This window comes from Pinus tabuliformis, chromosome 4_1 (assembly GCF_031772625.1).
Source record: "Pinus tabuliformis cultivar Carrire ecotype Pingquan chromosome 4_1, CPIR1, whole genome shotgun sequence".
In the NCBI taxonomy this organism is placed as follows: Eukaryota; Viridiplantae; Streptophyta; class Pinopsida; order Pinales; family Pinaceae; genus Pinus; species Pinus tabuliformis.
This window is the reverse complement of record NC_142303.1, coordinates 696,828,380-696,852,024: the sequence shown is the minus strand read 5'-3', so window position 1 is coordinate 696,852,024 and position 23,645 is coordinate 696,828,380. Positions and strand designations below refer to the sequence as shown.

The 23,645-nt window shown below is 41.0% G+C and overlaps 1 pseudogene; it reads left to right on the top strand.

Moving 5' to 3' along the window:
• The first annotated feature begins 216 nt into the window (after positions 1-216).
• Positions 217-23,645, top strand: part of LOC149178051 (organic cation/carnitine transporter 4-like) — a 52,773-nt pseudogene continuing 29,344 nt past the window's right edge.

The window sequence follows — 23,645 nt, the reverse complement described above, 5'->3', positions numbered from 1 at the left end:
CCAGAAGGTTGCACAAAAGAAGAGGAAAGGGGAGCACCAGTAGTGAAAGGGTTTCCACGAAAGGATTGCCCTTGTTGGTCTTGAAGGGGTTGTCTTGGCGACTGCGCAGATGAAACTTGACCACCATGGAAAGAGCTGGAGGTCCAATCAATTGACAATGGAACTGATACCCCAACAACCGGTTGGGATGACAAAAATGGATCGTATGGCCCATGTATGGGGACATTTGTCATGGGATCAAAAACTCCAAACAAGGAAACCGAAGGACGACTAAAAATAGGAGTCGAAGAGGCTGCACAGACCATTGGAGCGGTTGTGAATGAGGTAACAGCTGGACTGCGACTTTGCGGAGTAACAGGCTCCGTAGTAGGAAGAGTGTGTGGTGACCAAATGGAACCCGTAAAAGGAGTTCCAGAGGGCATAGTATCTCTTAAAGCTTTATAGCCTGGTGGGAAATCTGTAGTAGTAGGTGTACTACTAACATGTATAGGGTCCGCTGAGGTGGGAATTTCACCGCTCGTCGCAATGGACTCATCGGTCGTTGTAGGGGACAAATCATCCATGCCAAAGGAAAAAGGCGGGACTGACACACGAGGAAAAGTATAGTCCCAAAAAGGTACACTGCCCTCAGAAGGTTCCCACGTAGGGTTCCAATGAAATTGTTAAGTCTCGTCGCCTGGGGCACGAGAACTAAGTGGTTGTATACTTGGAACCACAGGAAGACTCACAACCGGTATCTCGGCAGAAGACGAAATTGGTAATTCCGCTAGGATGGAACTTCGCAAACCTAAGGAATCTACCGAGACAACCCCTACTCAAACTACCGCACACAAAAATTTAATCGGGTAGATGTTATCGTGGCCAGATAAATTTTAAGACGCAAAGACATGACTTGACCTTTTCATGTTTTAAGAGTCGAGAAAAGGACAAAAGATGACTCTAGTCTCCTTCAAATATTTAATGAGCACAAAGTGACAAGACGCTCACATGCACCTTTTCTTTTAGGGAGTCCGAAAAGGATCAAAAGTGACTGCTCTGGAAAACTAGGCAAGAGGTTTACCAAACAATCCGTAAAAACTGCTTATACACCTCGGCAATCAGATGAAAACCAAGGACTTCCCGTACTGCAGTCAATCTTCCCGAATGCTGTGTTCAGTGTATTATGGCTTGTAAGGCGGCAGACTCGGCTTCCTATGGATAAAAGGTTTTAGTCCTATAGGGGTCCCCCAATATATACGCGACGGTATGTGGGAGCTCAGTCCGTATTGGCACGTATCGTTTCACCGTGGAGGAATCACCCAACCACTCAACGGTAAGCTACCAGGTTTAAAGACGCCGGAACACGTCTCTAACCTAGACCTCTAGAATGTTTGCGTTAGGTTCCAATGCGTTGTTATGTTCATTGAGTTTATTTTAAAGTTTATCTTCAATTATGTTTCAGTTTTTTGGTCCTACCGTATGTGATATCTCAAAAGCTTCTTAGATGCAAACTACATGCCAAAATTATACCATTTCATTCAATGAATTCTATCTAAAGGAGGGTTGAGATCTTTACACAAACAAAATGATCAGTCAGCAAACAGCAAAGATCCTGATGCAGCTAATAACAAGAAATGAAAATTTTTTCTTTTTCTTTTTAATAGCAACAAATAACAATAAACGCTAACTAATATGATGCAAAAGATCTTTTGTTTTTCTTTCCTTTAAGATGGCATGATGCATTTAAACAAATCTTAAGAGATATTCACAAGTATAAAGAAACCAATTCTGAAACACCAAGATGAACTATGCAAGCAAGGAGAAACACAAAGACTTTCAATGAACCATGTAATCTAAGTTCAAATGAAGTCGAGCAAAATCTAGAGAAGCTAGAAGTGAATCACCCAAAGCATAGAAGACCAAGCTTTAACAATCACTAGATAGGTGCAGAACACAACCAACAAGTTGACTGGAAAATCAAAAGATCGAAACTTCCCACAGAAGGCTAGACATGCGAAGCCACTAGATGTTCTAGGGCTGAGACGAAAATCAATAGAAATTAGCAAACTACTGAAGTATAAAGGCCAAAACCAGTCAAACAAAGGTTCAACACACTTCCAGAGGCTGCAAGAGATATAAAAAGATAAAAATCTGGGTCGAAGGAGCTTCCAACCGACACACAGGCAAAATTCACAGGGCTTGCGCGACTGTCAGCCTGTAACTTGCGCTACCAAAAGATTGGCGCGAGTTGCTGTTGGGCAACATGTGCCAACTGACGCGACTGTCAGAATAAAAACCGCGCCAACTAAGCTTGCCCGCTAAAAAAATAAATAACACGACCCCAGGTCGGGTCGACAGTGCTCAGATGGATCAAACAGCAAATAACAATCTCAAAACTGACCCAGAAAGCTCATTCACTCAAGCAAGCAAGAGAAAATTAACATGCAATACAAATTCCTAATAGCTTTTCCCCAGCGGAGTCGCCAAATTGTTGGACAGGTAAATCCCCTGTGCAGACAGAGGCGATCCCACTAGCCTAAAACAGAACTAGCCACAATCGATTCACGCTGCCACGCAAGTTCCTAGTTGTACATTAAAGGTGAATTAAGAAGACCAACCTGGAATCCAACGCTATAGTCGAAGCAGAGTTGGTATTCCATCTCCCTCGCTCCGGCAGGTCACAATCCTTGCGATCCTTGCAAACGGACACCTGCACATGCAACGAAAGAAACAAATACAATCATAAAATCCACCAAGGCACAACTATATTTCAGTCAGAAAGGAAATAAATCAAACATCACTATAATAGACAATGAGATTGGAACTATAATAGCAGTCGTTCATTAATGAATAATAGACAGGAAAAGTTACAACCAAGGTTCTGATGTTGAACCTCTCCTCTAGCTGGGCGAGCAACTATATGTGTCTTGCAATGTACCTCCTCTCCGGCAGCATAACCTCTCTATGCTTCACTATCACTCACGACAAGCATAATCACAACTAGCATTCCTCCAAGAATTAAAAACTTCATGTCTAATGCATGAGGACAGATACTTATAGATGGAGAAGGGAGAAAGATTCGATGAACCAGGACACCCATTGTGGATTGGCATTATCTCTGAAAAGCCACTGTGGATAGATATCAAGGATAGATGATGACTCTCGACCTCTATCAGATGGATTTTTCCCTCAAAAGACTTCATGATCTGAAGGGAAAAAACAGACGGGCGTGCGTTTAGCAAAAATCATTACCAAACTGGGATGGCGCAGGTGTTGTTCTGTGACAAAGCACCAATGGTCATGCCCTCTTTTGAGGATCTCAGTGATTGGCGCGGGTAAGATACTTGTGGACCTGCGCCAATGGAAAAAGAGTACTTTTCAGGGATAATTTGCAGAAGGTGTCTTCAGGGAACATGAAGTACACACTCAGGGGAACATAATGCATGTGTTTTTGGGTTATGTCACTGTTCACAGGTCCCGGAATTCGTCCTCCAATGTACCAGAACGGGGCGATAGGGACGGTGACCAATGGTGACAAATTACTGTGTAACAATCATCTTTATTTCTAATACAATAAACCCATGTTTTTCTATTTACATCATCAATAAAAGTAACGTAATAGTGAGAGCCATGAGAGATGATACCTGACCAGGTCCCCATACATATATATGCACAATATCTAAGTTTTCACTCTTCTTTTCTTTCTCAAATCTGAGAAATTTGACTCTCTTCTATTTTCCATAAACACAATTCTCACAAAAATCCAAATCAACATACTTCAAACCCGGAAACAATTTTTTTGAGTGAAGAATTTTCATTCCCTTCTCACTCATGTGCCCAAGCCTAATATGCCACAATGTCATATATGCTTCTACATATGCTAAAACATTAGAAAAATTAGAAATAACATTGAATAAATACAATGTACTAGCCTTTTCTCCTTTTAATATTATTGAGGCTCCTTTAGTGACCTTGTAGGTTTTGTTTAGAAATTTAGTTATACATCCTCCACCTCCCAACTTCCCTATTTAAATTAGAGTTTTTTTAGATCTAAAACATGTGCTACCTCCTATAGCAACCACTAGTTGCATTCTATTTTTTTATAAGTACCTTTACCCATTCAAATAATTTTACACGGTTTATCATCACCCATAATTTTATTAATAAACACTTAAATAAAAGTTACAAAACACTTTTTAAAATATTATAAAATTCTTAGGGTTTAGGGTTTAGGGTTTAGGATTTATGGTTTGGGGTGTAGGGTTAAGTGTTTAGGGTTTATAACAATTTAGCAAATTCTTTGAATAAACACTTAAATAAAAGTTACAAAACCCTTTGTTGGGTAGGTAAATCCCCTCTGCGGACAGAGGCGATCCCACTAGCCTAAAACAGAACTAGCCACAATCAAACCACGCTGCTACGCTAGTTCCTAGTTATGCATCAAAGGTGAATTAAGAATACCAACTTGGAATCCAATGCTATGATTGAAGCAGAGTTGATATTCCCGGTCCCTTGCTCCAGCAGATCATAAACGAACACCTGCACATGCAAAGGAAGAGACAGATACCAACATAAAATCTACCAAGGCACAACTATATTTCAGTCAGAAAGGAAATAAATCAACACATCACCATAATAGACAATGAGATTGGAAATATAATAGCAATCGCTCATTAATTAATAATAAACAGGAAAAGTTACAACCATGGTTCTGACGTTGAACCTCTCCTGGCTGGACGAGTAACTATATGTGTCTTGCAATGCATCTCCTCTCCGGCAGCATAACCTCTCTAGCATTCACTAGCATTCCTCCAAGAACTCAAGAACTCAACATCTAGCACTCCATGACTAACGACTAGCTTGTCAAATGTATAAAGACAAGCTTATATAGATGAAGAAGGGAGGAGGATACGATGAACCGGGACACCTATTTTGGATTAACATTATCCCCAAAAGCCATTAAAGATGGAGATAGGATATAACTCGACATAAGACTGATTTTTTATCCTCAAAAAGCTCCATGTAATGAAGGAAACAACTGTCGGATGTGCTTTAAGGCAAAAAGAATGAACAAACTTGGTTGGCGCGACTGCTGCTCTAAGACAGAGCGCCAATGGTCGCGCCCTCTTTTGAGGATCTCCATGATTGGTGCTGGTAAGATACTGTGGACCTGCGCCAATGGAAAAAGAGCACTTTTCAGGGAACATGAAGTACATACTCAGGGGAACATAATGCAAGTGTTTTTAGACTTTGTCACTTCTTAAACTCCCGGGATGAGTCCTCCAAGGTACGACAAGAGGAGTAACAGGGATGGTGACAAATTACTGTGTAACAGATGCCCCCTAAAGCATGAAGTCCGAGAGGTGGAGAGGGGTGAAATGCTTTACAAGAACACATAAGAACACATAAGAACACATATAGTTACTGCCGCCGAGGATCTGTGTTAAGAGACATGACTGATAGTTCAATTACATGATGTACGTGGTATGGTCGCAGCCATCCATAAGAGAGTACATAAATAATCTAGATCCATAGTATGGACGCAGCCATCTGGTTAGGATCAATGAATTGACTCAGGTATGGTCGCAGCCATCCAGTGAATGAGTCAAGTATCAAGAATCACGCCTGGATTACAACAGACACAATCCAGGGTCTTGTGCTCCATCTCGACCCGAACAAGAGTACAAGTTCAAGCATGTGAATATATGAGCTGAAGTCGAGCATGCATGAACATCGTCTAATTAGCAGTCAATAGTGGAAACTGTTAACAAACGCAAGAGGTACCACCAATAATGACAATGGTCCTCAAGGTACTATAGGTACAATCTACGGCGCGTGAATTAATGATCTGAAGTCGAATGCCCGTAGAATCATTCGATCGAAGGCCAATGATGAAAACCTCACGTCGAACACGAAGAACCTGCCATTGAGGCATGCAGGCTCCAAGGCACCAAAAAGGAGTCTCTAGATCAACTTTCTGGATAATGAGTTGAAGTCGACAGAAAGTGACCTTGATCAAAGGTGGGCCATAATGCTTCCCATATCATCGACACGAGACAGAGAGATAATGTTGTGAATCAAGATTGTGCGAACTATCAGAGGGAGGTTGTTTCTTTGCAGAGGTCAACTTCTCTTGAACATATCGGTGGTACATTAATGGAATCGAAAGTATTGGACATCAATGTATCAAAGGTCATGATGACGAGGCAATGAGTGGATGAGAGGTCAAATAAGGTACCCAAGTCCATGGAAGCAAGTGAAAGATATGAGATGAGATATCCCCACCCCAGACACGAAAGCATAAAAGCGCCATGTTCAAGAGCGACATACTGCCGTCACGGTAATAATTATGGTTCAAAAATTTTCATTTCCCCCGCCATTTCTGGCGAGTACCCCAGTTATTTTTAACAAGCTTGATGGGGATAGCATATGCTTGTGTTGTGACAAAATCCGATGTCATTAAGTTTTAACGAGTCTGACAAAGGAATAACTCGGCGTCTTTTCATGTCTAGAGAGTTTGAAAAGACAGCAGAAAAGGAAACTCCAGGGATGTCCTTTCTCGTAAAGTTGTGTCTCTTGGGCCCGAAAAAGTATAAAACAATACCCGAAAGAACCGCCTGATCATTATGATCGAGGAGTGCTTTTCATAATTAGTGATTTCAACCTGAAAAAGTAAAAAAGCGGTCAAAACCACGTCGTTTCGTAACCATTAATGAGTTTGGAACGAAAAAAACCCGGTAATCTTTTTACGTTTTAACGGTCGACAAAAAGAACTTAAAACGACCGCCCCTTATTAGCATTTAACGAGTCAAGAGGAGCGACTCGGCAATCTTTTCCTCTTTAAATGGTCAGAAAAGAGCTGAAAGCAGACCTCCATTTTTATTTTCTTTAACGAGTCAAAAAGGAAAAATACTCGGCAATCTTTTCATATTTTACGAGTCAGAAAAGAGTGTAAAGGTGACTCGTCCTGAAGGAACGCGTGGTATAAAGGGTAGCAACTGGTTCCGGTAATGGTGGAACTTGCTCGAAACATGTAAAGGTTAAGAGGCTGGCTAATAAAACCACTCATCGTTGCGGTTCCTCAGGAAAGGAGAAACAACCAAGTGACAGCATATGATCGGCCAAAGAGATGGTGGCGATGGAATGAAACAACCAAGGCTCATCTAGCAGAATTTAGCAGATAAAAGGCAATCACGGGATGTAAATCAGGTATGGGTTCATTTTTACACAAGCTTGAACCATGGAGAACTTTGCTTGTTAAATTTTTTGTTGCATGCCCCCAGCATGATAATGCAAAATCGAGGTACATGCCCCCCAAGCTTCATGGCATTCACGGAGTGGATGGAATGAAGGTTTACTTGGAAAGACTCGATTTTGAAGGAGGATGCATGCGCCCCCCCCCCCGGGCCTCAGTCACGCACCCGGGTCAGCTGCCGTCATCAGAATGACGGGGTGGATGTTGGGGCATTTCCTGTGGAAATAAGACCATTTAGGAATGGTAGATGACTATATGTGAAGTGTGAACCAGGGAATGAAAGTTGGTCTACGACCTTGATCATCCTTCCTTCATGCGGAAAACACATCACTCTGAAGAGTGATGACACAATTGCACGTATGCGATAAATATAGTCTTGTCCAAGGAGTAAATTGTAATCTAATGGACCTTGGACTACCATGACTCCCATTTGAACAGTCTTCCCTTCTAATGTGATAGGTACATTGGGAAGAATTCCTAAAGGTCGAGTGGTTTCTTGATAGAAACCTGTAAGGTTTCTCATCTCAGGCAGAAGCAGTGGGGAACCAAGTGCTTCCCAAGCTGTTGAAGAAACGATACTCACAGGAGATCCCTCATCAATGATTGTACCGGCCATAACCATACGGTAGACTTGGACTATAATTCGAAATGGTATGGAGGCTGGTAACCGAGGATTGACTAGTTGATCCCAATTGAAGGAAACAACTAGGTTGCTTGGAGGTGGGACTGGATAGACAGCCGGATATGATTCTGATGGACTTTCTTCCTGGTGCGAAGGAATGAGAGGGATGCTCACTTGATCATTAGAGTCTATGTTGATGAATAGAATTTGGATGGTGGGATCTTCATTCTTTGCAGTGATAACATCATTTGAGGAGGTAACTTCTGAAGGCAAAACCGGGTCACTTGTAAGCTGGACCTTTTGACTTTTGTCTGGTTTGGATTCAGGTGTAAGATCATCTAAGGCTCGAACTTCTGAAGGCAAAACCGGGTCACTTGTAAGCTGGACCTTTTGACTTTTGTCTGGTTTGGATTGAGGTGTAAGATCATCTAAGGATGGAACTTCTGTAGGCAAAACCGGGTCACTTGTAAGCTAGACCTTTTGAAAGACCGGGTCAACTGTAATCTGGAACCATGGACTTTCATTTGGTTTGGACTCAGGTGGTTCATCTTTGATGATAGAGTGATGCATAGATGATGAATGTAAATCAACACTCGTTCCGACCAGGGACTGGTCTGGAACAGGCAGAGCACAGCTAGGTTCAGGAAGAGAAGGCTGGACCAAAGAGGAATCATGCTTGATCACTTGGTTAGTGGAGAGATGATCTGCAGTTGCAAAAAGACGCTGATATCCAGCGGGTAGTTGGGGTAAGGGAGCTGACAGACTTTCCAAAAGACGGGAGGCTTCATCCATAAGTGGACAAAGGCGAAGGAGATGATTACCTTCACAAAGTCGACAATGGAAACAAACCTTTACTTTTTTCTTACCAACTGACAAGGAATCGTCGATTTGCGACGACAAAGGGTGAGTCGGGTCACGGGACCATATATCTAGGATCCTGGGAATACCAGGACAATCAGAAAGAAAATGGTCCTCCTTGCATAATCGACAAGGAGACTTAGCCTTCCGCGGAGGAGCAGAAGGTGGTTCCACTTCAGATATTTTCGTGGTAGATGCGACCTTTCCCTTAGGAGACTTCTTCTTTTTGGTCTTCTTCTTCTTCTTCTTAGCCACCTGGTTACTGGAATCCAAGGTTTCACCAGGCGAAGTAGAAGATGAGGACGCAGCAATGGGCGAAGAAGGGAAGGGGTCCACCTTAGAATCAACATGGTGTTGTTCAGGTGGAGGAGGTGGTGGCGGAACAGGAGTTATCACACTTGAGACCACCGAGTTTGAAAACAACCATTCGGGTAAACCAATGGTCAACCCAGGCAACGACAATGTTGTGATATACTGAACACCGACATTTCCAACAGAAGGAAATGGACGAGGGTTCCCATCAGGAGGAACACCTTGGCCGGTGGGCGCCGGGAAGGCTGCCATTAAACGAGAAATAATCCTACTCAAGCTAACGCAAACAAAATCTAATTGGGTAGATGTTATCGTGGCCAATAAATTTTAAGACACTGAACTTAACCTTTTCATTTTTTAAGAGTCGAGAAAAGGATAAAAGATGACTCTAGTCTCCTTCGAATATTTAATGAGCACGAAGTGACAAGATGCTCACAGGCACCTTTTCGTTTAAGGAGTCCGAAAAGGATCAAAAGTGACTGCTCTGGAATTCTAGGGGTGTGCCAAACTTTTCGCAAAACCACAGAATACTTTTTAGGGTACGGGTGGTCAATCTTCGTGAATGTTGTGTTCACTGCATTGCGAATCGTAGGGCGGCTAACACGGCTTCCTATGGATAAAGGATTTTTTCCTATAGGGGTCTCCCAATATATACGCGACGGTACGTGGGAGCACAGTCCGTATTGGCACCTATCGTTTCACCGTGGAGGAATCACCCAACCACTCGACGATAAACTACCAGGTTTAAAGACGCCAGAACACGTCTCTAACCTAGACCTCTAGAGTATTTGCGTTATGTTCCAATGCGTTGTTATGTTCATTGAGTTTATTTTAAAGTTTATCTTCGATTATGTTTCAGTTTTTGGTCCTACCGTATGTGATATCTCAAAAACTTCTTAAATGCAAATTATATGCCAAAATTATATCATTTGATTCTATGAATTCTATCTACAGGAGGGTTGATATTTTTATAAACGAAATGATCACTCAACCAACAACAAAGATCCTAATGCAGCTAATAACAAGAAATGAAATTTTTTCTTTTTCTTTTTAATAACAACAAACAACAACAAATGCTAACTAATATGATGCAATTTTTTTTTTTTTGTTTTTCTTTCCTTTAAGATGGCATGATGCATTTAAACAAATTTTAAGAGATATGCACAATCCAAGTTCACTCAATGAAATAGAACCAATTCTGAAACACCAAAATGAACTATGCAAGCAAGGAAAAACACAAAGACTTTCACTGAACCATGTAATCTAAGTTCGAATGAATTCAAGTGAAATCCAAAGAGGTTAGAAGTGAATCACTCAGAGTATAGAAGATCAAGCTTTAACAAATCACTGGATAGGTGCAGAACACAACCAACAAGTTGACTGGATAATCAAGAGATCAAAACTTCCCACAGAAGGCTAGACATGCAAAGTGACTAGATGTTCTAGGGCTGAGATGAAAATCAATAGAAATAAGCAAACAACTGAAGGATAAAGGCTAAGACCAGTCAAGCAGAGGTTCAACACACTTCTAGAGGCTGTAAGAGATATGAAAAGAGACTGAAAGAGCTTTCCACCCACACGCAGGAAAAATTTACAGGGCTGGCGCGACTGTCAGCCTGCAACTTGCGCTACCACAGGATTGGCGCGAGTTGATTTTGAGCAACATGCGCCAACTGGCGCGACTGTCAGAGTAATAGCCGCGCTAATTAAGCTTGCCGGCTAGAAAAATAAATAATACGACCTCAGGTCGGGTTGAAAGTGCTCAGATGGGTCAAACAGTAAAGAATAAACTCAAAACTGACTCAGGAATCTCATTCACTCAAGCAAGCAGAAGAAAATTAACATGCAAGACAAATTCCAAATAGCTTCTCCCCAGCGGAGTCGCCAAATTTTTGGGTAGGTAAATCCCCTCTGCGGACAGAGGCGATCCCACTAGCCTAAAACAGAACTAGCCACAATCAAACCACGCTGCTACGCAAGTTCCTAGTTATGCATCAAAGGTGAATTAAGAAGACCAACCTGGAATCCAACGCTATTATTGAAGCAAAGTTGATATTCCCGGTCCCTTGCTCCAGCAGATCATAAACGAACACCTGCACATGCAAAGGAAGAGACAGATACCAACATAAAATCTACCAAGGCACAACTATATTTCAGTCAGAAAGGAAATAAATCAACACATCACCATAATAGACAATGAGATTGGAACTATAATAGCATTCGCTCATTAATTAATAATAAACAGGAAAAGTTACAACCATGGTTCTGACGTTGAACCTCTCCTGGCTGGACGAGTAACTATATGTGTCTTGCAATGCATCTCCTCTCCGGCAGCATAACCTCTCTAGCATTCACTAGCATTCCTCCAAGAACTCAAGAACTCAACATCTAGCACTCCATGACTAACGACTAGCTTGTCAAATGTATAAAGACAAGCTTATATAGATGAAGAAGGGAGGAGGATACGATGAACCGGGACACCTATTGTGGATTAACATTATCCCCAAAAGCCATTAAAGATGGAGATAGGATCGACATAAGACTGATTTTTTATCCTAAAAAAGCTCCATGTAATGAAGGAAACAATAGTCGGACGTGCGTTAAGGCAAAAAGCATGACCAAACTTGGTTGGCGCGACTGCTGCTCTAAGACAGAGCGCCAATGGTCGCGCCCTCTTTTGAGGATCTCCATGATTGGTGCTGGTAAGATACTGTGGACGTGCGCCAATGGAAAAAGAGCACTTTTCAGGGATAATCTGTAGAAGGTGTCTTCAGGGAACATGAAGTACATACTCAGGGGAACATAATGCATGTGTTTTTAGACTTTCTCACTTCTTATAACTCACGGGATGAGTCCTCCAAGGTACGACAAGAGGAGTAACAGGGATGGTGACAAATTACTGTGTAACACCCTTTTTAAAATGTTATAAAATGCTTCGGGTGTAGGGTTTAGGGTTTATAAGGCTTTAGTAAATTCTTTTAATAAACACTTAAATAAAATTTACAAAACATTTTTTAAAATGTTGTAAAATCCTTAGGGTTTATAACACTTAAATAAACACTTAAATAAAAGTTACAAAACGCTTTTAAAAATGTTATAGAATTCTTAGGGTTTAGGGTTTAGTGTTTAGGGCTTAGGATTTAGGGTTTATAACACTTTAGTAAATTCTTTTAATAAGCACTTAAATAAAAGTTACAAATAGTTTTTAAAATGTTATAAAATTCTTAGGCTTTAGCATTTAGGGTTTAGGGTTTATAAATAAAAGTTACAAAACTCTCTTTAAAATGTTATAAATTAATTAGGGTTTAGGTTTTATTTCTTAGGGTTTAAGGTTTATAAAACTTTAGTAAATGCTTTTAATAAACACGTAAAAAAATGTTACAAAACACTTTTTAAAATGTTATGAAATGCTTAGGGTTTAGGTTTTAGGTATAAGGTATAGGGTTTGGGGTTTGGGGTTTTGGGTTTAGGGTTTAGTGTTTAGGGTTTATAACACTTTAGTAAATTCTTTTAACAAACACTTAAATAAAAGTTACAAAATGCTTTTTAAAATGTTATAAAAGGCTTAGGGTTTAGGTTTTTCAGTTTAGGGTTTAGTGTTTAGGGTTTAGGATTTATAACTCCTTAGTAAATTATTTTGATAAAAACTTAAATAAAAGTTACAAAACTTTTTTTAGAATGCTATAAAATGCTCAGGGTTTAGGGTTTATAAGGCTTTAGTAAATTCTTATAATAAACACTTAAATAAAAGTTAAAAAATACTTTTTAAAATCTAATAAATTGCTTAGGGTTTAGTGTTAAGTTTAGTAAATGCTATTAGTAAACCCTTACCACCCAAACTCATTGCCCAAACTATCTTGTTACACAGTAATTTGTCACCATTGGTCACCGTCCCTATCGCCCCGTTCCCGTACATTGGAGGATGAATTCTGGGACCTGTGGGCAGTGACATAACCCAAAAAACACTTGCATTATGTTCCCCTGAGTATGTACTTCATGTTCCCTAAAGACACCTCCTGCAAATTCTCCCTAAAAAGTACTCTTTTTCAATTGGTGCAGGTCCACAAGTATCTTACCCGCGCCAATCACTGAGATCCTCAAAAGAGGGCACGACCATTGGCGCTCTGTCACAGAACAATACCTGTGCCAACCCAGTTTGGTAATGATTTTTGTTAAAATCACGCCCGTCTGTTTTTTTCCTTTCAGATCACAAAGTCTTTTGAGGGAAAAATCCATCTGATAGAGGTCGAGAGTCATCATCTATCCTCGACATCTATCCACAGAGGCTTTTTAGAGATAATGCCAATCCACAATGGGTGTCCTGGTTCATCGAATCTTTCTCCCTTCTCCATCTATAAATATCTGTCCTCATGCATTAGACAAGCTAGTTTGTAATTCTTGGAGGAATGCTAGTTGTGATCATGCTTGTCGTGAGTGATAGTGAAGCATAGAGAGGTTATGCTGCCAGAGAGGAGGTACATTGCAAGACACATATAGTTGCTCGCCCAGCCAGAGGAGAGGTTCAACGTCAGAACCTTGGTTGTAACCTTTCCTGTCTATTATTTATTAATGAACGACTGCTATTATAGTTCCAATCTCATTGTCTATTATAGTGATGTTTGATTTATTTCCTTTCTGACTGAAATATAGTTGTGCCTTCGTGGATTTTATGCTTGTCTTTGTTTCTTCCTTTGCATGTGCAGGTGTCCGTTTCCAAGGATCGCAAGGATTGTGACCTGCCGGAGTGAGGAAGCGGGAATACCAACTCTGCTTCGACTATAGCGTTGGATTCGAGGTTGGTCTTCTTAATTCACCTTTAATGTACAACTAGGAACTTGCGTGGCAGCGTGATTTGATTGTGGCTAGTTCTGTTTTAGGCTAGTGGGATCACTTCTGTCCGCAGAGGGGATTTACCTATCCAACAATTTGGCGACTCCACTAGGGAGAAGCTATTTGGAATTTGTCTTGCATGTTAATTTTCTCTTGCTTGCTTGAGTGCATGAGCTTTCTGGGTCATTTTTGAGATTGTTATTTACTGTTTGATCCATCTGAGCACTGTCGGCCCGACCTGGGGTCATGTTATTTATTTTTTAGCCGGAAAGCTTAGTTGGTGCGGTTTTTGTTCTAACAGTCGCGCCAGTTGGCGCATGTTGCCCAACAGCAACTCGCACCAATCTTTTGGTAGCGCAAGTTGCAGGCTGACAATCGCGCCAGCCCTGTGAATTTCGCCTGTGTGTCGGTTGGAAGCTCTTTCGGCCCAAATTTTTATCTTTTTATATCTCTTACAGCCTCTGGAAGTGTGTTGAACCTCTGTTTGACTAGTTCTGGCCTTTATCCTTCAGTTGTTTGCTGATTTCTATTGATTTTCGTCTCAGCCCTAGAACATCTAGTGGCTTTGCATGTCTAGCCTTCTGTGGGAAGTTTCGGTCTTTTGATTTTCCAGTCAACTTGTTGGTTGCGTTCTGCACCTATCTAGTGATTGTTGAAGCTTGGTCTTCTATGCTTTGGGTGATTCACTTCTAGCTTCTCTGGATTTTGCTCAACTTCATTTGAACTTAGATTACATGGTTCATTGAAAGTCTTTTTGTTTCCTTGCTTGGATAGTTCATTTTGGTGTTTCAGGATTGGTTCTATTTCATCGAGTGAACTTGGATTGTGTATACTTGTGAATATCTCTTAAGATTTGTTTACATGCATCATGCCATCTTAAAGGAAAGAAAAACAAAAGATCTTTTGCATCATATTAGTTAGCGTTTATTGTTATTTGTTGCTATTAAAAAGAAAAAAAAATTCATTTCTTGTTATTAGCTGCATCAGGATCTTTGTTGTTTGCTAAGTGATCATTTTGTTTATGTAAAGATCTCAACCCTCCTGTAGATAGAATTCATCGAATGAAATGGTATAGTTTTGGCATGTAGTTTGCATCTAAGAAGCTTTTGAGATATCACATGCGGTAGGACCAAAAAACTGAAACATAATTGAAGATAAACTTTAAAATAAACTAAATGAACATAACAATGCATTGCAACCTAACGCAAACATTCTAGAGGTCTAGGTTAGAGACGTGTTCTGGTGTCTTTAAACCTGGTAGCTTACCGTTGAGTGGTTGGGTGATTCCTCCACGGTGAAACGATAGGTGCCAATACGGACTGTGCCCCCACGTACCGTCACGTATATATTGGGGGACCCCTATAGGATTAAAACATTTTATCCATAGGAAGCCGAGTCTGCCGCCTTACAAGCCGTAACGCACTGAACACAGCATTCGGGAAGATTGACTGCAGTACGGGAAGTCCTTGGTTTTCATCTGATTGCAGAGGTGTATAAGCAGTTTTATGGATTGTTTGGTAAACCTCTTGCCTAGTTTTCCAGACCAGTCACTTTTGATTCTTTTCGGACTCCCTAAAAGAAAAGGTGCCTGTGAGCGTCTGGTCACTTCGTGCTCATTAAATATTCGAAGGAGACTAGAGTCATCTTTTGTCCTTTTCTCAACTCTTAAAACATGAAAAGGTCAAGTCGTGTCTTTGCGTCTTAAAATTTATTGGCCACGATAACATTTACCCAATTAGATTTTGTTTGCGATTAGCTTGAGTAGGATTATTTCTCGTTCAATGGCATCCTTTCCTGAGCCCACCGGCCAAGGTGTTCCCCCTGATGGAAACCCTCGTCCATTTCCTGCTGTTGGAAATGTCGGTGTTCAATATATCGCAACTTTGTCTTTGCCTGGGTTAACCATCGGTTTGCCCGTGTGGTTGTTTTCAAACTCGGTGGTCTCTAGTGTGATAACTCCTGTTCCACCACCACCTACTCCACCCGAACAACATCATGTTGATCCCAAGGTGGACCCCTTCCCTTCTTCGCCTATTGCTACGTCTTCATCTTCTACTTCGCCTGGTGAAACTCTGGATTTAGATAACCAGGTGGCTAAGAAGAAGAAGAAGAAGACCAAAAAGAAGAAGCCTCCCAAGGGAAAGGTCGCATCTACCCCGAGTATACCTCAAGTAAAGCCACCTCTTGCTCCTCCGCGGAAGGCTAAGTTTCCTTGTCGATTATGCAAGGAGGACCATTTTCTTACTGATTGTCCTGGTATTCCCAGGATCCTAGATATATGGTCTCGTGACCCGACTCGCCCCTCGTCGTCGCAGATTGACGATACCTTATCAGCTGGTAAGGGAAAAGGGAAGGTTCGTTTCCCTTATCGACTTTGTGACGGTAATCATCTTCTTCGCCTTTGTCCACTTATGGATGAAGCCTCCCATCTTTTGGAAAGTCTGTCAGCTCCCTTACCTCAACTTCCTACTAGTTATCAACGTCTTTCTGCAATTGCAGAACGTTCCCCTGCTGACAAAGGAATCAACCAAGATTCCTCTTTTGTCCATCCTTCTCTTGTCCAGTCTTCTCTTCCCGAACCTGGCTGTGCTCAGCCTGTTCCAGACCAGCCCTGGTCGGAAGAAGTGTTGATTTACATTCATCATCTATGCATCACCCTGTTCCGGGAGTGTTTATCATCAAGGATGAACAATCTGAATCCAAACCAAATGAAAGCCCAAAGGTCTAGATGACAAGTGACCCGGTCTTTCAAGAGGTCCAGATGACAAGTGACCCGGTTTTGCCTTCAGAATCTGAATCCAAACTAGACGAAAGCCCAAAGGTCCAGATGACAAGTGACCCGGTCTTTCAAGAGGTCTGGATGACAAGTGACCCGGTTTTGCCTTCAGAAGTTCCATCCTCAGATGACATTATCACTGTAAAGAATGAAGACCACACTGTCCAAATTCTGTTCATAAACACAGACTCTTATGATCAAGTGAGCATCCCTCTCATTCCTTCGCAGCAGGAAGGAAGTTTATCAGAATCATATCCGGCCGTTTATCCGGTCCCACCTCCAAGCAACCTAGTTGTTTCCTTCAATTGGGATCAACTAGGTAATCCCCAGTTACCAGCTTCCATGCCATTTCAAATTATAGTTCAAGTCTACCGAATGGTTATGGCCGGTACCATTATTGATGAGGGATCTCCTGTGAGCATCCTTTCTTCAACAGCTTGGGAAGCACTTGGTTCGCCACTGCTTCTGCCTGAGATGAGAAACCTTACAGGTTTTCATCGAGAAACCGTTCGACCTTTAGGAATTCTTCCCAATGTACCTATCACATTAGAAGGGAAGACCGTTCAAATGGGCATCATGGTAGTCCAAGGTCCGTTAGATTACAATTTACTCCTTGGGCGAGACTATATTTATCGCATACGCGCAATTGTGTCCTCACTCTTCAGAGTGATGTGTTTTTCGCACGAAGGAAGGACAATCAAGGTCGTAGACCAACTTTCGTTCCCCTGTTCACAATTCACATATACTCATCTACCATTCCTAAATGGTCTTATTTCCACAGGAAATGCCTCAACATCCAGTCCATCATCTTGACGACGGCAGCTGACCCGGGCGTGTGACTGAAGCCCGGGGGGCATGCATCCTCCTTTTTAAAATCGAGTCTTTCCAAGTGAACCTTCATTCCATCAACTCCATGAATGCCATGAAGCTTGGGGGGCCTGTACCTCGATTTTCATTATCATGCTGGGGGCATGCAAATTTATAGCAAGCATAGTTTTTCATTTCAAGCTTGTGTAAACATGAAACCGAATTCAAGCAAAGTTCTATATGGTTCAAGCTTGTGTAAAAATGAACCCATACCTGATTTACATCTCGTGATTGCCCTTTATCTGCTAAATTTTGCAAGATGAGCCTTGGTTGTTTCATTCCATCGCCACCATCTCTTTGGCCGACCATATGCTTTCACTTGGTTGTTTATCCTTTCCTGAGGAACCGCAGCGATGAGTGGTTTTATTAGCCAGCCTCTTGACCATTACATGTTTTGAGCAGTTCCACCATTGCTGGAACCAGTTGCTAGCCTTTATACCACTTGTTCCTCTAGGACGAGTCTCGTTTAAGCTCTTTTTAGACTCGTAAAAAGGAAAAGATTTCCGAGTTACTCCTTTTGACTCATTAAACGTTAATAAGGGGCGGTCACTTTAAGTTCTTTTTATCGACCGTTAAAACATAAAAAGATTACCGGGTTTTGTCATTTCAAACTCGTTAATGGTCATGAAATGACGTGATTTCAACCGCTTTTTTGCTTTTTCAGGTCGGAATCACTATTTATGAAAAGTACTCCTCGATCGTAATGGTCGAGCGGTTCTTTCGGGCATTATTTTATACTTTTTCAGGCTCGAGAGACACAACTTTACGAAAAAGGACACCCCTGGAGTTTCCTTTTCTGCTGTCTTTTCAAACTCTCTAAACATGAAAAGACGCCGAGTTCTTCCTTTGTCAGACTCGTTAAAACCTGATGACATCGGATTTTGTCGAAATGACGTACTACAAGCATATGCTATCCCCATCAAGCTTGTTAAAAATAATTGGGGTACTCGCCAGAAATGGCGGGGGGAAAAAGGAACCATAGTTACCATCGTGTCGGCAGTATGTCGCTCTTGAACATGGCACTTCTCTGCTTTCGTGTCCAGGGTGGGGATATCTCATCTCATATTTTTCACTTGCTTCCATGGACTTCGGTACCCTATTTGACCTCTCATCTACTCATTGCCTCGTCATCATGACCTTTGATCCATCGATGTCAAATACTGCCAATTCCACTATCGTGCCACCGATATGTTCAAGAGAAGTTGACCTCTGAAAAGAAACAACCTCCATCTGATAGTTCACATGATCTTGATTCACAATATTATCTCTCTGTCTTGTGTCGATGATGTGGGAAACATTATGGCTCACCTTCGATCAAGGTCACTTCCTGTCGACTTCAGCTCATTATCCAGGAAGCTGATCTAGAGACTCCCTTTAGGTGCCTTGGAGCCTGCATGCCTCAATGGCAGGTTCTTCGTATTCGACGTGAGGTTTTCATCATTGGCCTCCGATCGAATGATTCTACGGGTGTTCGACACCAGCTCATTAATTCACACGCCGTAGATTGTACCTATAGTACCTTGAGGGCCATTGTCATTATTGGTGGTACCTCTCGCGTCTGTTAACAGTTTCCACTATTGACTGGTAATCAGACGATGTTCATGCATGCTCGACTTCAGCTCATATACTCGCATGCTTGAACTTGTACTCTTGTTCGGGTCGAGATGGAGCGCAAGACCCTGGATTGTGTCTGTTATAATCCAGGTGTGATTCTTGATACATGACTCATTCACTGGATGGCTGCGACCATACCTGAGTCAATTCATTGATCCTAACCAGATGGCTGCGTCCATACTATGGATCTAGATTATTTATGTACTCTCTTATGGATGGCTGCGACCATACCACGTACATCATGTAATTTAACTATCAGTCGTGTCTCTCAATGCAGATCCTCGGCGGTAGCTATATGTGTTCTTGTGTGTTCCTATAAAGCATTTCACCCCTCTCTTTCCCTCTCGGACTTCATGCTTTAGGGGGCATTTGTTACACAGTAATTTGTCACCATTGGTCAGCGTCCCTATCGCCCCGTTCCCGTACATTGGAGGACGAATTCCGGGACCTGTGAGCAGTGACATAACCCAAAAAACACTTGCATTATGTTCCCCTGAGTATGTACTTCATGTTCCTTGAAGACACCTCCTGCAAATTCTCCCTGAAAAGTACTCTTTTTCCATTGGCGCAGGTCCACAAGTATCTTACCCGCGCCAATCACTGAGATCCTCAAAAGAGGGCGCGACCATTGGCGCTCTGTCACAGAACAATACCCATGCCAGCCCAATTTGGTAATGATTTTTGTTAAAAGCACGCCCGTCTGTTTTTTTCCTTTCATATCACGAAGTCTTTTGAGGGAAAAATCCATCTGATAGAGGTCGAGAGTCATCATCTATCCTCGACATCTATCCACAGAGGCTTTTTAGAGATAATGCCAATCCACAATGGGTGTCCTGGTTCATCGAATCTTTCTCCCTTCTCCATCTATAAATATCTGTCCTCATGCATTAGACAAGCTATTTTGTAATTCTTGGAGGAATGCTAGTTGTGATCATGCTTGTCATGAGTGATAGTGAAGCATAGATAGGTTATGCTGCCGGAGAGGAGGTACATTGCAAGACACATATAGTTGCTCGCCCAGCCAGAGGAGAGGTTCAATGTCAGAACCTTGGTTGTAACTTTTCCTGTCTATTATTTATTAATGAACAACTGCTGTTATAGTTCCAATCTCATTGTCTATTATAGTGATGTTTGATTTATTTCCTTTCTGATTGAAATATAGTTGTGCCTTGGTGGATTTTATGCTTGTCTTTGTTTCTTCCTTTGCATGTGCAGGTGTCCGTTTGCAAGGATCGGAAGGATTGTGACTTGCCGGAGCGAGAAAGCGGGAATACCAACTCTGCTTCGACTATAGCGTTGGATTCGAGGTTGGTCTTCTTAATTCACCTTTAATGTACAACTAGGAACTTGCGTGGTGGCGTGATTTGATTGTGGCTAGTTCTGTTTTTTGCTAGTGGGATCGCCTCTGTCCGCAGAGGGGATTTACCTATCCAACATGTCTTATTCAGGAAAATCATGTACAAAGGTTTGCATTTATCCTTAGAGCGCTTGAGGAGGAGTGTCATGCCGGAGGAGTAAGTATCGGGTCTTGTCATCACCGCAACATTAATATTCACATGGAGGGGAGGCAAGCCTGGATGGCCGATCTCATGCCATTTGTACCAATGCATGTGCACCCCCATCGGGGGAAGTTGGTAGTGTTATGAAGGGAACTTATGAACTTATTTTTGGAATCCACTGATATGCATTTTCACATGGAATACATGTGTCATTTTCCTTTTGGAAAACCACAATTACATACTATAAAATTCATGTAAAGTTTATTTTATATTTTAAATGATACATATTTTTCTTTTTAATTAAGTTCAACAAATAGCATACCTCTCAACATGTTCATGTTTCTAATTGGATTATGGTATGCCAAGCATCTATGGTGTCTTTTAGATAAGTATATTCTTCGGCTATTACAACTGTTGTGAGTTACCTAATTTATGATATCTTTGTTTATGGACTCATGTAAATGATTGGTCGCTGCAAAGTCTAGTGGATTGATTTCAATGTAAAAAATATTTTCCAAGTAATGTTACTAAACATTCTCTACAAGAACGTCATCTTGAGTTTAAATTATTTATAGAGAAGGTATACTACCATGGTTAAAAAAATTGTTGTAGTTGGAAAATTATATTGTGGGTAGTGTTTCAACTTTCCTATCTCATAAATTTTATATCGACCTACCCATATATTGTCATTTTTTTATCCTATAAAGACATTCTACATGAATCCAAAGTCTTTCAAAAGTATTAATTTAGAGTATTGAGCTATTTAAGTATTGAGGGGTTTTCGCAGTGCATTATATTAGATATCGTTTTTTGGGATTCAACTACATTAAGTAAGTCATTCATCTATGACCATTTCCATGAGGGGTAGTCATAATTGACTAAGTTCTCATGATTTTTGAATATTCCACTTAGTTCACTGTGATTTCAATGATTGCATTTTCAAATTGGAAGTTGATAGTTTTTCACATTCTCCCACTCTCTAAACTCGACTTGTTGAGCTACTTGATCTATTGTTAAATGTTAGTTTTGTTGTGCTAATTTCAATTTCAGAATTATAAACAAATTCTTTTCAATTTCTTCATGTGTATGGTTCTGTTATGGTGTTCTTGATTGGAAACATGTAAATTTTATCAAGTTTTATGTGAAATACATGAGACAAATCGCATTAAAAACAAGTGTTGAAAAAAATCAATGAAAAGTACAGTAAACCATCAACATGAACTCTTAACACATTGTTTCGATGAAGGATTTCACCCATCCTGGGCTACATCTCCTTGGTCCAACTTCCATGGCCTGGGCCTCTGCATTAGCTTAATATGGAAAAAAATGTTGTTTACAAAGCTCTACGGCTCCTTAAACCTTCTTCAATGTGTTCAGAATGCTCAAACTAGCTAGGAACACATTTTTTGTCAAATTTTGCTCCAGTTGTGGTAAAAATAGATTTCCCTAAGAAAACTCCTCTAAAACTGGAGGAAATCCAGTTAACTCCACTAAAACTTGAGTTAGCACCAATTCTGGAGGTCTACAAGTATTTTCGGCAAGTTAAACTGGAATTAATTAATTTTAAAACACACTTAATTAACCACTAAACGTGATTAATGCAAACCGTAGTTTTACTAACTGTTAACTCCGGTGGTGTTCTTGGAGGTAGACACATGCAATGGCATAATTCTAATGGTTATGGTTTATGCAGCACATTTTATGGTGACCATTGAATACATATAACCATAACCACCAACATAGCATTCAGATGGGAGGGTTGGCCTATGGGCTAGCCCTCCTAACCCCCAACTTTATTTACATTAAACTTGAAATAGGTGCAGTAAACATAATGGTTAAGTTGTAATGCGGTGGTGTAATGGAAATGTGTTGCAGTCATTTGGTACAGGTCCCGTGTTCGACCCCCTGGAATGCCACAAAATTTTTTGCACTGCACACTGAACTGACCTTTGGGGAGGGACATGTGGTGACCTCTAGGCTTGCCACTTGTCCCCTCCTCATTGGTCCTCCATTAACCAAACAAATCATGCCACGTCACCACATCTGATAACCAACCAAAACATGACACTTGTCAAAGCCTAATTGGATTGTTGACCAATGTTGACCTTGCACAGTCACTTGCCACGTCAGCAGTACAGACTGTTGACTGTGCATTTTTTTTAAATTTCTTCTGTTTGGAAAAGAAGACAAAACGCGATATCTTCCTCATACGAACTCGATTTTCAGTTAAACGAGTTGCGTTCATATCCTTTTTCCGAGACGGGCGCGGTCATTGAGGTTTTGAGCCATTATGAGAATTTTGATTTTTTAGCTAAATATTGAGCACCTGATTAACATTTAAGGGTGGTAGCCAAGGATGCGTGGAGCGAAAAAGAGAAGGAAAAATATCTTATCACCACCACTACGAATTTCTCACAAATGAGCTTAAACCCAAGGGGTGTAAAATTTTGGAGTAGGATCAATGGCATCAAGAAGTAGCATAGCAACAAGGGTGGTGGGCCTTACGCTGTTGGGAATCACTGGACATGACTGCTTTATTTTGAGGCCTTACTTTCTAGGCCCATGTTTCAATTTAAGATCAAATGCTTCACATCACCATAGTTGCTTCTCCCAACCTTTAGAGGCCAATATCTCTCCCATTCATGCTTATTTTCTTCTTTTCTTCAGATCAATGTGTTGGTTTCCTCCACTGAATTATACCTTTAGGTTACAATGCACATATGACAAAGGATTTTTCTTTTCTTCAGCATGGAATCCATGAGTTCGATATGAGGTTAGATGATATGAACATCGTATTGAATATAGGGTTTGGTAACTTGGGATGGAGGAAAGCAAGGCCAAATCATGACGAAGAATATTGGTATCAGTGTTATGGCAGACAATTTTCTTGTAATGGGGTCGAGAATTATAACAAATGTAATCCCCATCAAATGGCAGTAATCAAATGGAAGAGAGAAAATTGGAACATGAACAAGGATAATCTCGTTCCACTGACATTTGAAATTTCATCTAATGGGTATTTGCAAGCCAATC